Genomic DNA, 19,994 nt, shown 5'->3' with positions numbered 1-19,994 from the left:
AACAACTTTTCCTTTAGGGATCTCATTCTAATAGAGAGTGTAGCAACCTTTTTCCTCTCCCACCAAAGAGATCACATTTTTGATCTATGGTTATCATTTGTAACCCTTGCAGCATTCTTCAATTCATTGTGAGTCAAATAGTCGAGTCTTCTACCTTTTCCTATATCTTGTTCACTTCTTTTATTGGTGCACATTGATTCACGATATAATTGCATCCTGAAGTCATCACATTCTGGAACCAACTTACAAAAGTTGCATGTTAATGAATCAAATGGGATCCCTGTTTTAGAAGCCCTCTAGCAATGAATATGCCTATATGTACCATCAATACGACATTCAATACCCTCATAACATAACATGATCTTGGTATGCTTCTCTATGGCCCATAATTTTCCACCCCTTTGATCATCCGTTAGGAACTTTGTTTCCAATCTGTCCCCATTTCTATCAATATAACGATACCAATACCCCCAACATTGTAGTAACAAGGGAGATAATTGAGCTGTAATAAGATGAAAACAAACAAATAAATTTGAAGTAAGATAAATAAAATAATATACAAATTCATATTCAAGTTTAGTCTAAGTTGTTAATTAACATACCTGAAGTAGAAAGATCTGCACTTGTAGAACCCCTATGTAATACTAATGGTGATAATGGGACCAAGAACCTAGTCAAACTTTGTTGGGACTAATCATTGGTAGGCTTTTTGGGTCTCCCAACCATGCCACTCCTCAACCCAATCTCCTCATGTGAATCGTCATTTGTAGTAGTAGCAGTGTGCTTCTTTGATTTCATGTGTTCATTTAGAGACTGACAATATTACCACTTGTCGGCACTAAACAAAACCATTTACTGCATTGTGTTCATTCCACTATCACTTTTTTCATGTCCTTGTAGTCTGAAAGTGTTTCTTCCACCACCTTGAACAAATTAGGCTCTTGTGTCTTGTTGAAATCATCTAGAAGTTTGATTGCTTGATCAATATGAAATTGATCTCCAACCATCACTATCTATTGTACTTCGTTACATGAAGGAATTTCACTACCACTTGGCATTGATAGGCGTTGTTGATGGGCCCCTATTTTCATATGATGGTTTTTGAAGTTGCATGTTGTTCGTGCTGCCAAGGATACATCACTTGTTCCATAATCAATGCCACAAATTTCACAATGGATCTTTATTTTAGATTCTCCCTTTTCTTAATATACTTTGAGAGTAATTTTCTCATTAACAAACTCTTCCATTAAACTTTTAACTTTTTTTTCCCAAGATGCCAATACACTAGGATCAACAACTATGGCTTGTTCCACTGACAAAGACATATTTTCAACTCTTGGTTGTTTATGCATAGGTCCCTCCACATTCACTTCAATGTTTTCAAAGATTGGTATTGTTTTCACTACAACTGAACGCTCTTCTTCCACATCAAATGTGCCTAGTTTCCTCTTGATGCCTACAAGTGTTGTACAAACTTTCCATTTTTTCTCTTGCTTTGGATTTAAACCTGTTCAATCCTGGATAAAATCAAAAGGGTATCCAAATGATTTCATTATCCACAATTTCATCATGAATTTCAGCAAATGTACAACCTTCTCGACACTTGACCACACCAATGATAGAATTTTCTTCACTGGTAGCAATTTTATAAAACAACTCCATATGTTTTTGCACATAAATAAATGAAAAAGTCAATAAAATTCCACAAGCATATTGGTTATTATAAAAAAACTGTAAGGAAGCAAAGTATGAAATTTCAATTCAAAGCTCCAAAAAAATTGAAGAAATATTACTATTTGGATGAAACACCTTGATTCAAAATGTACTATCGGTGGATTCCTCAAATGGAACTGAAACCATAAATAAAACATATTACTAAAAAAAAATTGAGAGTTGATTTATTACTGCACTAGAACTCTTTCCAGCCTCTTGGGTGGGTTTTAGAATACATGTTCTCCATCATTTAAAGCATCTAGATTGAGCAAGGCCAATGTGGGTTGTAATTCTTTAACTATGATAATTTCTTATTTTTAAGTGCATTATGCAGTTTGGGGCAAAGAGAATTCAAAGGAAATGACATTTGAGTTCTATAATATTGAGTACACTCCATGTCAGGATCCAGTGAGATCACATAAGTTCGATAGAACTAGGTTGATAAACGGGTCACTGTCTAGACAAGGAGGAGGCCTTGAAATGCCCAGGTTACTGAGCATTTCTGGATATAAAAAGCACCATCAGAATTTTCCGATGGGTTGTGGTCCATCTGTAAACTAGTAGAATTCTTAGTTAGGCTAATAGTCCAGTAGTTGGTCAATAAAAAATTGTGTTGCTTATACCAAGCTTGACCTGCTTAGTGGCCTGCATGCTGCATTTCCCTGTTTTCCGAAGGGATGTGGTCTAGCTGTAGACTGGAAGAATTTTCAGTTAGACTGTGGTCTAGAAGTACATTAGAGAAAGTTTCTGATCATGATTGATGAGTTCAACAATTAATGCTTCCAACACCAAGGTACATAGAAGGATTGGTGCTAATGATTAAATGACATTTCCATACCATCATACATGATGGAATCCAATGGAAACATTGCAATGTTACCAATCATGAAATCCTACCAACTATAAAGTATGTAACCACTCTCAAACATCCTTAAACAATTAATGGTAATGTTAAAAATTTAAGTAAAATGACAAAAAAGGCAAGGAAAATATCAGCTTTTATTTTCAAAATTAATATTACCATTAATTACTAGGGTTAGGTTTAGTAAGGCACCAAGGTTATATATTTTGCTTTCTTTCTAAATAATTCTCTAATAATTTGATGCACTCTAGCCATGTCATAAGATATTGTATGAAACTAGCTATTTCTATACAAAATCAATGACTGATTCCTTAGCAAATTAGCCTTAATAGGTTCGAAACATCAAACAACGCCAAAACCGATCAAACCAACTAATTCCACCAATTCCAACCTAGTTTCAATAACACTACAATAAGTTTGTTCTACAATATCATCTTCCTATTTATGTTTTGACTCTAGTAAAAACTAATCAGGGTATCTAACATTTTGTTTGTCATCTTCTTCTCAGACATATGAGGGAACATATGGTCCTTTAGGGAATCCAAAATCATCCATACTTGGCCTTCAATTCCTTTTTGTTGTGGGCTATCAATTCCTGCAAATCTATGGGCAAAGTCACAATGTCTGGGACAATATCCCAAAGATTATTTGCTGGCATTATGGCTAAAGTGTTGTCCTTGATGGCAACCCATTAAGGTGATAGATCACAGTACTTCAAGTCAGCAGCAGAGATTGATGTTCAGCTATCAAATATTGAAGAAAATAAGGGGTACGCAGGTACACCTTGCATAAGGTGCGTACACGCAGGTCAGTGTTACATAAAGTGCGTACATACCCGCAGTTATCCCGTTCAGGAGGTGCGTACCCCCAGTGCACACATTTCAAGGCAAAGAAATTCACATGTGGGGTTTTCTTATGTTTTACTCTTGGTATTTAGCCGACGGTATTGTGTTATTATGGTGTCGGCTCGTGGTATTGATCCATGATTTAAGGAAGAGCTTTCCTATATAAAGCAAAGGAGATCATTTGGCTTGAGCATGTTTTTGGTTGAATATCTTATGAGGGCTAGATCTGGTCTAGATCTAAAAAGGGCGAATCTACTGATGGACCGAGATCTCTTCGGCGCTTGTTCAGATCTGTAGATCTGACTGTCTGGGTTATTTCTGAAGTCTTGAAATCATCTATGCCCGAAGGTACGTAGGTACAGTGAGAGAAAAGTGCGTACATACGTAGGAACGAAGCGTTTCAGGTGCGCCGGTACGCAGGCACAGAAGGGTTTCAGGTGTGCCGGTACGCAGGCACAGAAGGGTTGCAGGTGCGCCGGTACGCAAGCATAGAAGGGTTGCAGGTGCGCCGGTACGCAGGCACAGAAGGGTTGCAGGTGCGGAGGTCCGCAGGCAGTTCAATGGACTCAGAGCGAGGTACGCAGGCTAGCAGTTGAGCAGGGTGCGTACGTAAACAGGCGAGCAGTTGAGCAGGGTGCGTACTGTAAGCAGGCAAGCAGTTGAGCAGGGTGAGTACTGTAAGCAGGCAAGCAGTTGAGCAGGGTGCTTACGTAAGCAGGCGAGCAGTTGAGCAGGGTGCTTACTTCTCTTAAAATCTTTGTTTATCATTGTTGTGTTCTGGGTTTGGTCCTATTATTGTTGATCTGGTTACTACAGTTGACTGGGTGATTCTCTTATACTTGATGATCATTTGATGCTTATGGATCCAGTTTGAAAATTTATGAAAAGTGGTCCTTGTAAGAAAAGAAGTAGGGGGTTGTAGCTCCCTTCCAGGAGAGACTGGAAATCAAGAGAGAGAGTTGTAGCTCTCTGCAGGTTGCAGCCTGCGTACTGGTAAAGGACTGCACCAGTACAAAACCATTGTAAAAGGAGTTTCTAATTTGAAAGAAGATAGAGACATATTGCAGCAGGTGGTTTTCACCCACATTGGGTTTCCACCTTACATCTTGTGTTCTTTGGTGTGACTATCTGTTTTCTTTTGTTCATGCTCATTATTTTATGGTACTGACATGCAAAAATAATTCAAAGAACAAATAAAGAAGATTTATTAAAAGAATTAGATAATACTGATTCACCCCCCCTCTCAGTATTATTTCCAACAATTGGTATCAGAGCAGGTCCTTCAGAGAAGCTTGATCGCTTGAAGGTAGATCGTTCATCATGAGCAACTACGAGAGAGAAGCATCAATCAGGCCACCGGTTTTTGATGGGACAAACTTCAATTATTGGAAGGTAAGAGTTACTGCCTATCTTCAATCTCTTGGTACAGAAGTTTGGGACATCGTAGAGACAGGCTACGCTTTTCCTTCAGCTACTCCTACAGATGCAGCCGAGAAAAAGAAGTATGAAACAAATGCGAAAGCAGTCAGTACTCTATTAGGATGTATATCTCAATCAGAATTCATGAAGGTAATGCACTATAAATCCGCAAAAGAGATATGGGACAAAATTGTTACGAGCTATGAAGGAGATGAACAGGTAAAGCGTGCTAAACTTCAAACTCTCAGAATTCAGTATGAGACTCTCAAAATGTATAATGATGAAAGTGTGGCTAACTATTTTCTTCGGGTAGATGAGGTTGTTAACTGTATGAAAAATTTGGGTGAAGAAATAAAAGAGGCTATTGTGGTTGAAAAGGTTCTAAGATCATTGTCCCCCAAGTTTGAATCTAAAGTATCTGCAATAGAAGAAAAGGAAAATCTACGAATTCTTACTATGTCTCAGCTACATGGAATTCTAACTGCTTATGAAATGAGAAAGGGAGGTCCATCAGACAGAAGAGAAGCTGCTTTCAAGGCATCAGGCAAAGGAGATTATTATGAAGCGAGCCACGTCCCAGAAGAAGAGGAAGAAGAATCAAATTTTGTCAGAAATCTTCAAAGGGGTTCTGGAAGGTTTAGAGGTAAGTTACCTTTTAAATGCTTTGCTTGTGGAAGAGTAGGTCATTATGCTGCAAAATGTCCTTATAAGGATAAAGGAAAGGAACCTGCTAGATGGAACAAGAAACAGAATGCAAATAAGAAAAGCTACTACACTCATGAAGATAGTGATGGTCTATCAAACAGTGATGAAGATGAACAAGGTAATGAATATAAGTTGTTAATGGCATTTGAAGATGATGATTATATGGATGCTATAGATGTGGATAACCTTTATGATGAAATTACTCGACTCAAGAGATGTATAGAAGAAAAGAACATGATCATTGATACTCTACAATTTCAAATTGATGAAAAGGAAAAACATCTTGAAAAATTAGAAGGTGAAATTGTTGGTCTTAGAAAAGAGATTGAGAAAACAAAAGCTATTAATCTCAAGTTTGTCAAAGGATCTGAAACTTTGGATGAGATTATCAATGTGCAGCGGTCTCCACTAAACAAGACAGGTCTGGGCTATAATGGAGAAACTTCTCAAGCATCCACCTCAAAAAGTTATCTTGATGCAGCAAGAAGAAATGAGCAAAAGCACAATGAAGATCATCAGGTAAAGCAGGGACAAATTACAAACAGAAACTATCAGGGGCAATCCATCTTAAGGGTGAACAAAAGCTACAACCAGCCACAGGTAAAATCTTCTCAATTTGGTTCAAGAATAGATGACAATAGAAATTACAATCAATTGGCTGGTAGATTCGATAACCGCAGAAGTTTCTTCAATGGACAATGCTTTTCTTGCCATAACTTTGGTCACAAAGCAGCTCAATGTGTTGCATATAAAACGATCATGACTAGGGAAGCTCAAAAACAAAGAAGTATGACGGGGATTACAAAAAGGACCTATAACAAATTTTCGGTTCTTGAAAATGAAGTTGAATGTTCTATTTGCAATAACTTTGGTCATGAAGACTCTGAATGCAGGAGTAGGTTTCAGCAGAAAAAGGAACAAGCCTCAAGCACCAAAACATGGAGAATAAAGGAACCTCAAACAGAAAGATGTGGGATAGCATTTTATGCAGAGGGACAGGAAAATCTATGGTACATTGACAGTGGATGTTCAAAGCATATGACAGGTGATAAAGAAAAACTTGAGTCTTATTCTACTCTAGAAAAGGGAAAGAAAGTCTCTTTTGGAAATGATACTCCTGCAACTATAAAAGGAAAAGGCATTGCTCAGTTAAAAGAAAAGGTCAAGGCTGGAAATGTTTTGTATGTTGATGGATTGAAGCATAATCTTCTAAGTGTCAGCCAGATGTGTGATCAAAGAACCGAGGTTATATTCAGATCAAATGGATGTCTTGTTCGTGATCTTGATACAGGTAAAACAGTGATCAAAGGCAAAAGAACTCCAAATAATCTGTACATATTTGAAGAAGGACAACAACAATGCTATCTGAGCAAGGATGATGAGCACTGGTTATGGCATCGGAGGTTGGGACATCTAAGCTTTTCACAAATAAGGAAAGCATGCAAATATCAGGCAGTTCGCGATCTTCCAGATATCAAAATTCCTGACAACACCATATGCAAATCATGTCAGTTTGGAAAACAAACCAGAACTAACTTTCCAGAGAAAGAAGGATCAGCTAGCATGCCTCTTGAGCTAGTACATACAGATACATGCGGTCCTTTCAGGAAAAGAACACCTCGAGGAGAAGAATACTTGATATTATTCATTGACGATTTCTCCAGGTTTGTCTGGTTAGGACTTATGAAGCACAAAGATGAAGCATTCGAAAAATTCAAATCCTTCAAAGCCTTGGTTGAAAATGAATCAGGTCACAAAATTAAGTGCCTTAGATCCGACAGAGGTGGGGAATTTACTTCAAATAAATTTTTCGATTTCTGTGAAGAACATGGGATAAGAAGAGAATTCTCTACAGCAAGAACTCCTCAGCAAAATGGAGTTGTGGAAAGAATGAACAGAACAGTCCAACAAATGGCTCGTGCTATGCTTGATGAGTCAGGAACTCCCGCAACTTTCTGGGGTGAAGCTGCACATGCTGCAGTTGTTATTCTCAACAAAACAAATGTCCGGGTGAACAGCACTCAAACTCCTCATGAGCTCTGGAGTGGTAGGACTCCTTCAGTAAAGCACTTCAAAATCTTTGGGAGCAAATGCTATATCAAGAATACTGATGAGCAGCTTGGCAAACTTGAACCTAGAGCAGATGAAGGCATTCTTCTTGGTTACTCTCCACATAGCAAAGCATACAAATGCTACAATAAAAGACTTGGCAGAATTGTTGACAGCATTGATGTAGTGGTTGATGAGAAGGGATACATTCCTAGGCAAGTACATCATGAAGACATCGAAGAAGATGAAGGCTACCCCCAACGACAGAATGATGAAGAAGAAGAACCTCAAGAAGAACCAGAGGAGCAAACAAGAATAGAAGAAAAGACTCCATCCAGATATGTTCAAAAGAACCATCCAGAATCTCAGATTATGGGGCAGAAAGAAGCAGGTGTACAAACAAGAAGAACAATTGCAGAAGCTTCAAGCTATTTGGCATTACTCTCCTCTACTGAACCACAAAATGTGAAAGAGGCATGCAAAGATGAATGTTGGGTAAAAGCAATGGATGAAGAACTTGAGCAGATCGAAAAGAACAACACTTGGGAGCTGGTTCCTAGACCAAAAGATAAGAATGTTATCGGGACAAAATGGGTCTTCAAAAACAAATTGAATGAAAATGGAGAAGTAATTAGAAACAAAGCCAGACTTGTTTGTAAAGGGTATGCGCAGCAAGAAGGAATAGAATTTGAAGAAACCTTTGCTCCTGTTGCAAGAATTGAGGCCATCCGAATTTTCCTTGCTCTCTCAAGTTTTCAAAACTTCAAAGTATTTCAAATGGACGTGAAATCAGCCTTTCTGAATGGAGACTTGGAAGAAGAAGTGTACATTGAACAGCCAGATGGGTTCATTCTTGGAAATGATCCAAATCTTGTATGCAGATTGAAAAAGGCTCTCTATGGTCTCAAACAAGCTCCAAGGGCTTGGTACTACCGTTTGGACAAATATCTTCATCAACAAGGCTTTTCAAAAGGATCGGCAGATAGCAATCTTTATATAAAAGTTGAAAATGACAAATTGCTAATACTTGTTGTGTATGTAGATGACATTATTTTTGGGAGCAATGAAGAAGCTATGAGTCAAAACTTTGCCTTGGTCATGCAGAAAGAATTTGAAATGTCCTTGCTAGGAGAACTGACATATTTCCTTGGTTTGCAAATCCAACAAAAAGAAGGAGGAATCTTTTTATCTCAAACCAAGTATCTCAAACAGATTTTGAAGAAATATGGTATGGAAGATGCAAAACCAGTATGTACACCCATGGTCACAGGATGTAGCCTCAGTGCAAATGATGAATCTGCAGCAGTACATCAACCAACCTACAGATCTATGATTGGAAGTTTACTTTATTTGACAGGTACCCGACCAGACATCATGCATGCAGTTGGAATAGTTGGAAGATTTCAGGCAAATCCGAAGGAGACTCATCTTCAGGCAGTGAAGAGAATTTTCAAATATCTTCAAGGGACTCAAAATTATGGCTTATGGTATCCTAGAGATACAGATCTTACACTTCATGCTTATACAGATGCAGATTGGGCCGGAAGCGTGGATGACAGGAAAAGCACAAGTGGTGGTGCGTTCTTTATGGGTTCCAGACTGGTATCTTGGTTCAGCAAGAAACAGAGTTCGATTGCCTTGTCTACAGCTGAAGCGGAATATGTTGCTGCTGCATCTTATTGCACCCAACTCCTTTGGATGATGCAGACTTTGCAAGATTTTCAAATCACTTGTACACCACCAATCCCCATCTTATGTGATAACACAAGTGCAATCAGCATCTCAAAGAATCCTGTTATGCATTCAAAAACCAAGCACATACCAATCAAGTATCATTTTCTCCGGGAACAAGTGCTTGAACAGAAGGTCAAGTTGGAGTATGTTCCTTCTAAGGAACAAGTTGCTGATATTCTCACCAAACCATTGCCCAGGGACACTTTTGAATACCTCAGGCAAAAGCTGGGGGTTGTTGATGCATCATCTTATTGCTGAACCTCTTCTGATTGATGGTACAGGTTCAGGGGGAGCATATAATGCATTGTTGGCATTATGGAGGATGTGCAAATGGAGATCTTGGAAGTAGCTGCAATATGTCTCTATCTCTTTCATGGTGGATTATGGTTCTTCGTTGCAAATCTGGTTCATATTCAGGGGGAGCATGTTCTTAGGGGGAGCATAACCCTTTGCCCTTGATGTCAAAGGGGGAGAATGAAGCTGAAGCTTTGAGGTTGCCATCAAGTCCAAAGGGGGAGATTGTTGGCATTATGGCTAAAGTGTTGTCCTTGATGGCAACCCATTCAGGTGATAGATCACAGTACTTCAAGTCAGCAGCAGAGATTGATGTTCAGCTATCAAATATTGAAGAAAATAAGGGGTACGCAGGTACACCTTGCATAAGGTGCGTACACGCAGGTCAGTGTTACATAAAGTGCGTACATACCCGCAGTTATCCCGTTCAGGAGGTGCGTACCCCCAGTGCACACATTTCAAGGCAAAGAAATTCACATGTGGGGTTTTCTTATGTTTTACTCTTGGTATTTAGCCGACGGTATTGTGTTATTATGGTGTCGGCTCGTGGTATTGATCCATGATTTAAGGAAGAGCTTTCCTATATAAAGCAAAGGAGATCATTTGGCTTGAGCATGTTTTTGGTTGAATATCTTATGAGGGCTAGATCTGGTCTAGATCTAAATAAGGCGAATCTACTGATGGACCGAGATCTCTTCGGCGCATGTTCAGATCTGTAGATCTGACTGTCTGGGTTATTTCTGAAGTCTTGAAATCATCTATGCCCGAAGGTACGCAGGTACAGTGAGAGAAAAGTGCGTACATACGCAGGAATGAAGCGTTTCAGGTGCGCCGGTACGCAGGCACAGAAGGGTTTCAGGTGCGCCGGTACGCAGGCACAGAAGGGTTGCAGGTGCGCCGGTACGCAGGCACAGAAGGGTTGCAGGTGCACCGGTACGCAGGCACAGAAGGGTTGCAGGTGCGGAGGTCCGCAGGCAGTTCAATGGACTCAGAGCGAGGTACGCAGGCTAGCAGTTGAGCAGGGTGCGTACGTAAGCAGGCGAGTAGTTGAGCAGGGTGCGTACTGTAAGCAGGCAAGCAGTTGAGCAGGGTGAGTACTGTAAGCAGGCAAGCAGTTGAGCAGGGTGCTTACGTAAGCAGGCGAGCAGTTGAGCAGGGTGCTTACTTCTCTTAAAATCTTTGTTTATCATTGTTGTGTTCTGGGTTTGGTCCTATTATTGTTGATCTGGTTACTACAGTTGACTGGGTGATTCTCTTATACTTGATGATCATTTGATGCTTATGGATCCAGTTTGAAAATTTATGAAAAGTGGTCCTTGTAAGAAAAGAAGTAGGGGGTTGTAGCTCCCTTCCAGGAGAGACTGGAAATCGAGAGAGAGAGTTGTAGCTCTCTGCAGGTTGCAGCCTGCGTACTGGTAAAGGACTGCACCAGTACAAAACCATTGTAAAAGGAGTTTCTAATTTGAAAGAAGATAGAGACATATTGCAGCAGGTGGTTTTCACCCACATTGGGTTTCCACCTTACATCTTGTGTTCTTTGGTGTGACTATCTGTTTTCTTTTGTTCATGCTCATTATTTTATGGTACTGACATGCAAAAATAATTCAAAGAACAAATAAAGAAGATTTATTAAAAGAATTAGATAATACTGATTCACCCCCCCTCTCAGTATTATTTCCAACATTATTCTCTTTTAGCAAGAGTGTAACTTTCAACCTTCCATACTAAAAAATTCGAGACACCATCCAATTTTCCCTCAAACCTAATGCTAGCCAATGTCGTTTCTAAGAAATTAGTTTGAAATCCTCTAATTGTTAGTACTTTCCAACAATTGATTTACCATTGTAAATCTTTGAAAATCTCAATTAGAAAAGTTTGTTCTAATATCATGTGAAAATTTCAAGCCCTGGGTGACTAATGTCCCTATGATCTCATGATTAATGCTAAAATTAAATTCCAGACCATAACATGAATCACACAATAGCTAGAAATTAAATGGAAAAAGCATACAAATTAATCACATACACAGATAATTACTCCTTCAAATCAAGTTTTCATTCATTCAAAAAGCTTATTAAAAACCTCCACACATCCTCCAATGAAAACAACACTACACAGATGCCAAATAACACCCTAAACTGAGCTTGTACAACCTGCTCGAAAAAGTACAGAGTACTAAAAACAACCAGAAAACTACTATACAACTTATGAAACAACCTGTACAGAGATGTCCATACAACTGTACAGAACTATCTCGTACAACTGTATGGCACTATTCAACACCTGTACTAATTTTCTACTGCCTGGATTCACCTCTACCTGAATGCCTCATTTGTGTTGAAAAACCTCTACCTTGCCCTGTCTTTATACTTTTAGTAAAGAATCTGTTTTTAAGATTACTCAATTACTAAATATACTCAAGTGAATTACAAAAATATAATTAGTTTTCAAGGATACTTTTCAAAAATATCTCAAAATTTCTTCACATGTTTACACTCCTATCCAAACTATAATTCTCAACGTGTTCCTCCTCTCCACTTCTATGTTCTCTTCTTCCTGAGGAAGTGAAAATGAATGCCCTTCTAAAACACTAGTAAACTTAAAAGCCCTTTTGATTCAAAATACAACCCCAAACCCTGTGCAAGGACTATTTACTCCCATATCATAGACTGCCCACCCACAACAATATACCTACCTCCGTCACAAGAGCAATATAACTTTGACAACAACCACTTCTAAACCAATTACAAGTCCATTTTATACAATGAACTAAAATGTTAAACAATTAATTATAGTCAACAAACTGCTTACAACATCAACAATAGATCAATCACAGTCCATGCCTACCAAACCACTAGAATGCAATCTTAATAGAATTCCCACGAGCAAAAATATACCTGTCTCCTTGACAAAAAATAGACACTTATCTACTGCCCATTGACAAAATTATACTTGTACCCTTGACAAAAAATAGACACTTATAGACAATTACTAGTTAATTGACCGAGATATGTTTATCCTCTCCTGTTGTGGCAATCTAGTTCCATTAATGCATTAATCATAGTGAAATTGTGACATTAGCATAAATCGTTTCTTCACAAGACTGAAAATTCAAGATTGTACTACAATACCAAATTCTTCATGTGCAATAGCAAATGCTTCTCTTTCAGATAGCTCTTCCAGTGTTTGCGAAGAGCCTCTCCTACCTCAACATTTATATCTATCAGCTATCTTCTCTAAACAGCTAACTCGCATCAACAATTTCCTTCAATTTGAGACGAAATTACAGTTTCTATAGGGAAACCCAAAGATAGGATTTATGTTATCTGCCAACCCTCGAGTAATTTATTGTTCACCCATTTCTTTCCAGAATTGAATTGCACATGCATTTTATGAAGTTACCCCCCTGCTTAGGAACAAAATTGTAATATGGTAGATGAGTAGAGCTTCATTGTCTTGATGGATAGGGACTCCCACTCATCAACTACTAATTTGCTATTAGATTCAATTTGCAATAATTTTACTATTTGAACATGACAGTTCAAATATATGTTGATTTCTGACATCTGCCAACCCTCACCAATTCGTTGTTCCCTCATATCCTTTTCAGAAATGAAAATATGAAACTGAAGATAGGCTAGCAGTAAAGGTTTGACAGTTGATTTCAAGTTGGTTGCTATTCCAGTATAAATTATCAATTAGAATTGTGAGATAGATTCTTATAGTACCCATGGCAAATAATGTCTATCTAAAGAAGACAACGATCAATTGTTTTACTCTAACTTGTCCAACTAGCTAGTTGACCCCACCAGCAATAATGTTCATCTTGCATTTGGTGAGTCACAAAGTTGATTTCAAGTTGGCTGCTATTCCAGTATAAATTATCAATTAGAATTGTGAGATAGATTCTTATAGTACCTATGGCAAATAATGTCTATCTAAATATAAAAAATATTCACAGTAAGTATAAAATGTCAAGAAAACTAAAACAAAACACCTAGTATTAACGATGCTCATGATGCATAATTTCGAATGATATCATTTAAAACACCTAGTATTAAAAAATCTTGTCCTTCCTCCTCCAATTAAACTCATAGATGCAATTTTTTCTGGTTACAGATCCAAAGCAATCTCCTCTCACCTCCAATCCTTTTCCCCAAATCGAGTTGACAGACCCTCTCAAAACCATCAGATATTCAATGGTGATTATATGGGTCTACTTTGAACTTGCATGTAAGACCATAGAACTTATCCCTATGACCAATAGGTTGGCATATCTTTGCAGGAAGACCAACAACAATATTCGAAGAATCATTCACAATTACATACATTTTGGGCAGACAATTCTTCCAATCTACAACAAAAAGTCATGAATTTGCTGAGGCAATCTAGCCTCGAGCAAGTCATCAATGAAGACTAAGATTCATTCTAATCCATGAATCTTTTACAGGATCATACAACACCCCTTGAATTGGACTTCCAGGGCCTAAATTTTCACCCTTCAGAAAAACCAAGCCTCTATGTTCCACACCAATGTGACTTTTCATGGAAGAATGCATCCTTGAGACAAACTCTAGCAGTTTGTGGTAGAATCATAGACTTCCTTGGAAGCACATTCTTCCATTTCTCTATTACCTCAAGCTATAGGAATCCTCTTTTTCAAGGTTATAGCTGTCTAATTCCACTAAGGAACCTAGACTGGGGAAGCTCTAATCCAATGATTCTTGCAATATTCATATTTATGCACAGTATTTGCAGGTTCAATTGGTCAAATGCAATTGTAAATTGTGAATTGAGAGTGTGCGATGCAAGATTGATGGTTTTTGAATGCTTGAGATATCCACTAGTTCACTAGCAATAGGTTCTCAAATGGTTCTTCATCCTCTTTGGGTCTCCTCTTCTGCATGACTAAGCAATAAGAGCAGGGGCTGAATCTAATGAGAAGTGTAACCTATTAAGGAGATTCAAAATTTTGGCCAGGGAGGTTACATTAAACACAAGCAGGTGAAAATCTAATGCGCCACCTACATGAACTCCCTTGTCCTCCATGTCCATTGATCTTCTGAACAGTCAATTGAACTTTTGTGGGACCTTGCTAACAGACTAACAGAGCAAACTGTAGCCATCATTGGTGAAATATGATGGACATCAAGAAAACACCTCCCCTGTATCCAGTTCATCATGGTGAGAGAGTCTTGGATGATGAGAATGGAGTCTGTAGGGACTTACTCATAAAACATCCCCAAAGAGTCTGTCTAAGGAATTGCAAAGACTTACCCATAAAACATCCCAAAGAGGTTGTCTGATGAATTGCCAATATTGGCTAGGGGTATTCAAGTTCAGAATGTCCACCAGGATGTCACCCACCCTTCACAGCTTATGGATTATTGTGGGGGAGCTTCTGGCAAATTTGTTGGACCTCCTAGATGGACCCCAGTAATTTCCACTGAGTGGAGCATCATGAATGCCGACATAGTTGGCCTCACATACCTTCCAAGCCTCTTAAGTCATAGTTCCTATCAAATAGTTCCAGAGTAGAGAAGACAGAGTTAGAGGCTACTTTACAAGAATCTTACCAGGAAAACTATGCTGGTTCAGTTGACATAGCTTGCTTAGTGGATGCTTGACCTCAGGATGGTGTTGGCTTAGCTTTTTTCCAACCTGTTTGCGTTTCACTTAGTCGCAGGCACCTGTATAAAGAGGAAGAATGTAAAATAAGGTAAGCCATAATTCCTGCCTATACAGATAGCCTCTTTCTCTATAAAATAGAAAACATTACGTGGCATACCTTTCTATGCTGGTTAAATGCTGGTTAAGTGAGGAGGCGGAAGCGTGCTCACTCAAATGGCTGGCTAGCCTTTGAAGAGCAGAGGCACGAAGGCTCTGCTCAGGTAAGGTCTTGCGTCGGGTGACCAAATCAAGTGCTGAGAAACTCAATAGCTAAAGTCCTGCTAGGGTTCAAACAAGCAGAAAGGCTTAGGGTTGCAGAGGCTCGACTCCAAAATAACTCTTTCCCTCCATCTATGATGTGTAGCCCGATTTTTTCCCTATGCTTGGTGTATTTTTCCCTCCGCTTGGCGAAAAAATTGTATAAAAAATACCTTAGGTTATATATAGTATTGTATGGTATATTAAAATCCTTTAGGTCCTCATTATAACCCCAATATATTATTTTTTGATTTTTCCATTTTTAATGCCCCAGTATGAACACACGTGATATAATATTGGTTTGTCAGTGACGCCCTCATGTGAAAAACAAAACAAAAAAATTATAAAATTAATTAAAAAAAATTAAAAACATTAAGATTTAAAAAAAATAAAATCAAAAAGATTAAAAAAAAAACATGAAAACAATACGATTAAATTAAAAGAAAAAACATTCAAAATCAAATTTAAAAAGTATTTAAACCTATTTAAAAAAAAATCCATTAAAAAAACACATAAAATCAATAAAAAACAATTAAAACTAAATTAAATTAAAAAAACATAAATATTAATTTATTTTTTTTAGTGAGTTTGGGAGGACTACATCTTCATCATGTCTAATATATCCTCGGATCGGGTGAGGAATTGAACTGCTGACTTCACATCAAAGAGTGCCTTTACAGAACACACGATCACCATCTATCCAAAACCACGTGGACATAAAGATTAAAAAAAAAATATTAAAAAAATTAATAAAATTAAAGAAAAAAAAGAATATAAAAACATAAAAACTTTCAAAATTTAAAAATTATGGCTCAATGGGCCTAGGGCAGGGGGAGATCTGATTCCGGGAATTAGATCTCCGCCCGCCCTGGGCCTGTTGCACCGAGGGTGTTGATGAAGTTGGGCAACTCCGCCCCCCGCGCAACTCCTCGTCCTAACGGGCCTAAGGTGGGGGAGGCCTAATTCTCAGAATGAGGCCTCCCCCACCTATGGGGCCATAATTTTTTATTTTTTTATTATTATTATTATTATTTTTTTTTCGAATGCTTTTTTATTGTTTTATATTTATTTTAATGCCTTTTCTTTTTTAATTTCAATGTTTTTTTGTTATTAATTTTAATTTTCTAAATGTGTTTTCTTTTTAAATTTAATTTTTGATTATATATATATATATATATTTATTTGTTGTTGTTGTTGTTTTTTTTTTTTTTTTTTTTGAAATAGTTTTAGTTTATTTATTTATTTTTAATGTTTTTTTTTTTCTTTTTAAATTTGATTGCATGTTTTTGTTTTTTATGTTTTTAATTTTTGTTTTCAAGGGTTGTTTGTTTGTTTGTTTTTTTTTTAATTGTATGTTTGGTTTTTTTTTTAACATTTTTTTTGTTGTTATTTTACTTGAAATTTTAAACATTTTTTTTGGGAAAAAAAAAACTTCAAATGTTATCAGTTTTTGATATAAAATTCACAAAAATATCATAAAATTTCGTATTTTTCTAATTTTTTTATTCAAAATTTTCATAATTTTATTTATTTATTTAACATGCCATTTTTAGCGAAAAGATCCTGAAATACACAATTTTTTAAATATATCTATATGCAAAATGTATATTTTTTGTCCACTGTTTAAAATTATTACTTTTTAGTGACAATTATTTTATGTGTATTGAAGTATTAATTAACGGTATATAAATATAAAAAATCTTAGCCTCAAAATATTAATGTTATTATTATTTTTTTAAATTTTGCAAAAAAAATAAAAGTTTGATTATAAAAAATCATTGCAAAGAAAAATAAAAATCACATGTTTGGAAAACCCTTGAAAAACAAACATGTTAGGACGAAAAACAAGAAGAGGAATAAGACAACTTAAAAAATGGTTAAATAATCAACATTTAAAAAGAAAATTGTGCATAGTTAAGACATAAGAAAATTTAAAGTGTCAAAAATATGCCTTAAAAACAAAATTGTTTATGCTTTTCAAAATCCGCATGAAAATCACTAGCATTTAAGAAAATTATCCATAATTAATACATTATTTAAAGTGTGAAAAATAAGCCCTATAAAAGAAGTGGTTGATGTTGCATCAACACTTTTGAAAATTAGCATGAAAATCACCGACATTTTAAAAAAATTGGTCATATTTGATAAATCAGAAAATTCAAAGTGTCAAAAATATGCTTTAAAAAGAGGTGTATTCTGAATCAACACTTTTCAAAATTGGATGATTTTTTTCTACATCAAAAAAATAGGTACTTGATACAATTACATTTTGATAGTTTACATTGTTTAACCTACAATCTACACTTCATAGTTTTGTTAGGAAATAGTAAGAATCATATTAGATAGAGTTCTAAATATATAAGTGTGTGTGTTTTTAACTTCTAAAATTCCATCATCATAAACTTATGTACTGATACAGATTGGATCATTATATTTATTGGCATCCATCTCAATGCTTCTAGAATGGAAAAAGTGGATGAATAAACTCACAAGACCATTTTATTGGCGTGACCCAATTTGGCTAACTGGGGTCTGAAACCTTCTTGGAGTAGTTTTAGGCATTATACAATTTTTTTTGGGTAAATATTTTCTTATTTAGTGTGCACCTTTTCTTCATATTCTAAACATAGACACATTTCCAATGACACAAGAATTGCCTCAAAAAAAGTCTATATGCAAAAGTTATGCCACTCAGAAGTTGACCTTCCTATTTGACCACCATATTTCGAGAGGATTCTACAAAAGCCCCATTATTAAAGGAAAAAGGGGCTAGCCACATGATCATGATGAAGAATACTCTAGAAGATTCGATATTTTAACTCTATTTTAGTGTTGAAGGAGTCAACCTTAACCACTAGTAGGCTACAGGGTTGTATTATAACTGGGCAATTAGGAAGAAAAATAGTTTCATTCTTTTTAAGTGCATTTTTTTCCATAGACAAGTAGAGTATTTGAGAGGGATATAGAGAGAGCACACAAACGGGATTTGTGCACTATAGTAGCCCATAGACCACAAGCCTTATTTGTACTTGCATCGATTTTATGTTTAGAGAAAGACATAAGAGTGACCTCACTTTCTCCTGAAAGGGTTTCCCAAGATATATCTTGTTTCAATTGTGGTTTGTGAGTTTTTATTTCACTGTTCTCTATTTTCTACATAATTATAATTTCCATGCATATGCAATAAACAATAATTGATAGATTTAGAAATCTAAAGAGTCAAAATAAACCCTCATAGTGTAGATTTCATATTTTTAATTATAATTTTATCAAATCTATTGTAACGAACTATCCAATGGAATATCCAAGACAATTTATGGATCATATTGGTATTAGAGTAGGTTTCTTTGGATATTTTAGGGATTTTTAGGATCTCAATTGGTTAAGCTGAAAATCATAAAACCATAGTCATGGTTAATGAATTTGTTACTAATCCTCTTGATCTCACAAAGGAGAGGTTTTCACGAATGGAAGCATAAGTTGTAGATATAAACTATAATGTAAGCCTCCTCATGGCATCCCTAACCAATAATCATGGGTTGTTCGAAGGAGATGGGGGTTTCTAAAACATAGCTATGTTCAAGGTGATATTGATTCTCTAAATATAAATCACTAGTTGCAATGATTAGAAGTTTATTTCAATATTCATAATATAGAGGACACCTATATTTTATTTGTTCAACTAAAATTATAGGGAGATGGCCTAACCTAGTGGGAAAGCCACATGGAGAGCTTGAGGTTGGAGGGAGATCCTCTAGTGACTAAATGGGAGGAATTTAAAACCCTCATAAAGTCACACTTTTACCCTATCGGGTATGTATATGACCAATGGATCTAGTGACACTACTTTAGGTAGAAGCATGGGCAGAGTGTATAGGAGCACACCACAAAATTTAGAAAGATGGCCATAATGTTGGATTTTTCCCCAAATAACCCATATGTAATCCTCAAGTATCTAAGGGGACTACATAACCATACAAGGAACTAAATGATGTTGTTAAAGCCCAATTCGATGGACTAGTCTTGTGTATAGGCACACTACCTGGAGAACATAGGCCATAATAAAAGGAAATCAACTGGATCGAAGCAGGACCAGTAAAATGAATCTAAGGAGGGGAAGAAGAAGTGGGAAATGGGAAAATATAAAAATAAAGTAGCCACAACACACCAGTGCAAAGATCCTAACAACCACTATAACCATTGTAACATTGATAGTCATAAACGAGTAGTTTTGGAAGTTGCACCCAGAGATTAACTTGAAGAAAAATAATAAATATAATAAGAAGAAGAATCTCATTACTATTTATTGAAGAAACCAAGTTGAAATCAACTTAAACTTGGATGAGAAGATCATATGTACATAAATGCAGAAGGAGGTGAATCTGAGTAGCCTTCTGCAATAAGAAGAGAATGAAAAGGAAAAACTTTTCCATATAATGATATAG

The sequence above is a fragment of the Pinus tabuliformis genome, chromosome 5_1 (assembly GCF_031772625.1).
Source record: "Pinus tabuliformis cultivar Carrire ecotype Pingquan chromosome 5_1, CPIR1, whole genome shotgun sequence".
Lineage (NCBI taxonomy): Eukaryota > Viridiplantae > Streptophyta > Pinopsida > Pinales > Pinaceae > Pinus > Pinus tabuliformis.
The sequence above is the reverse complement of the archived record's forward strand: the minus strand, read 5'-3'. Positions refer to the sequence as shown.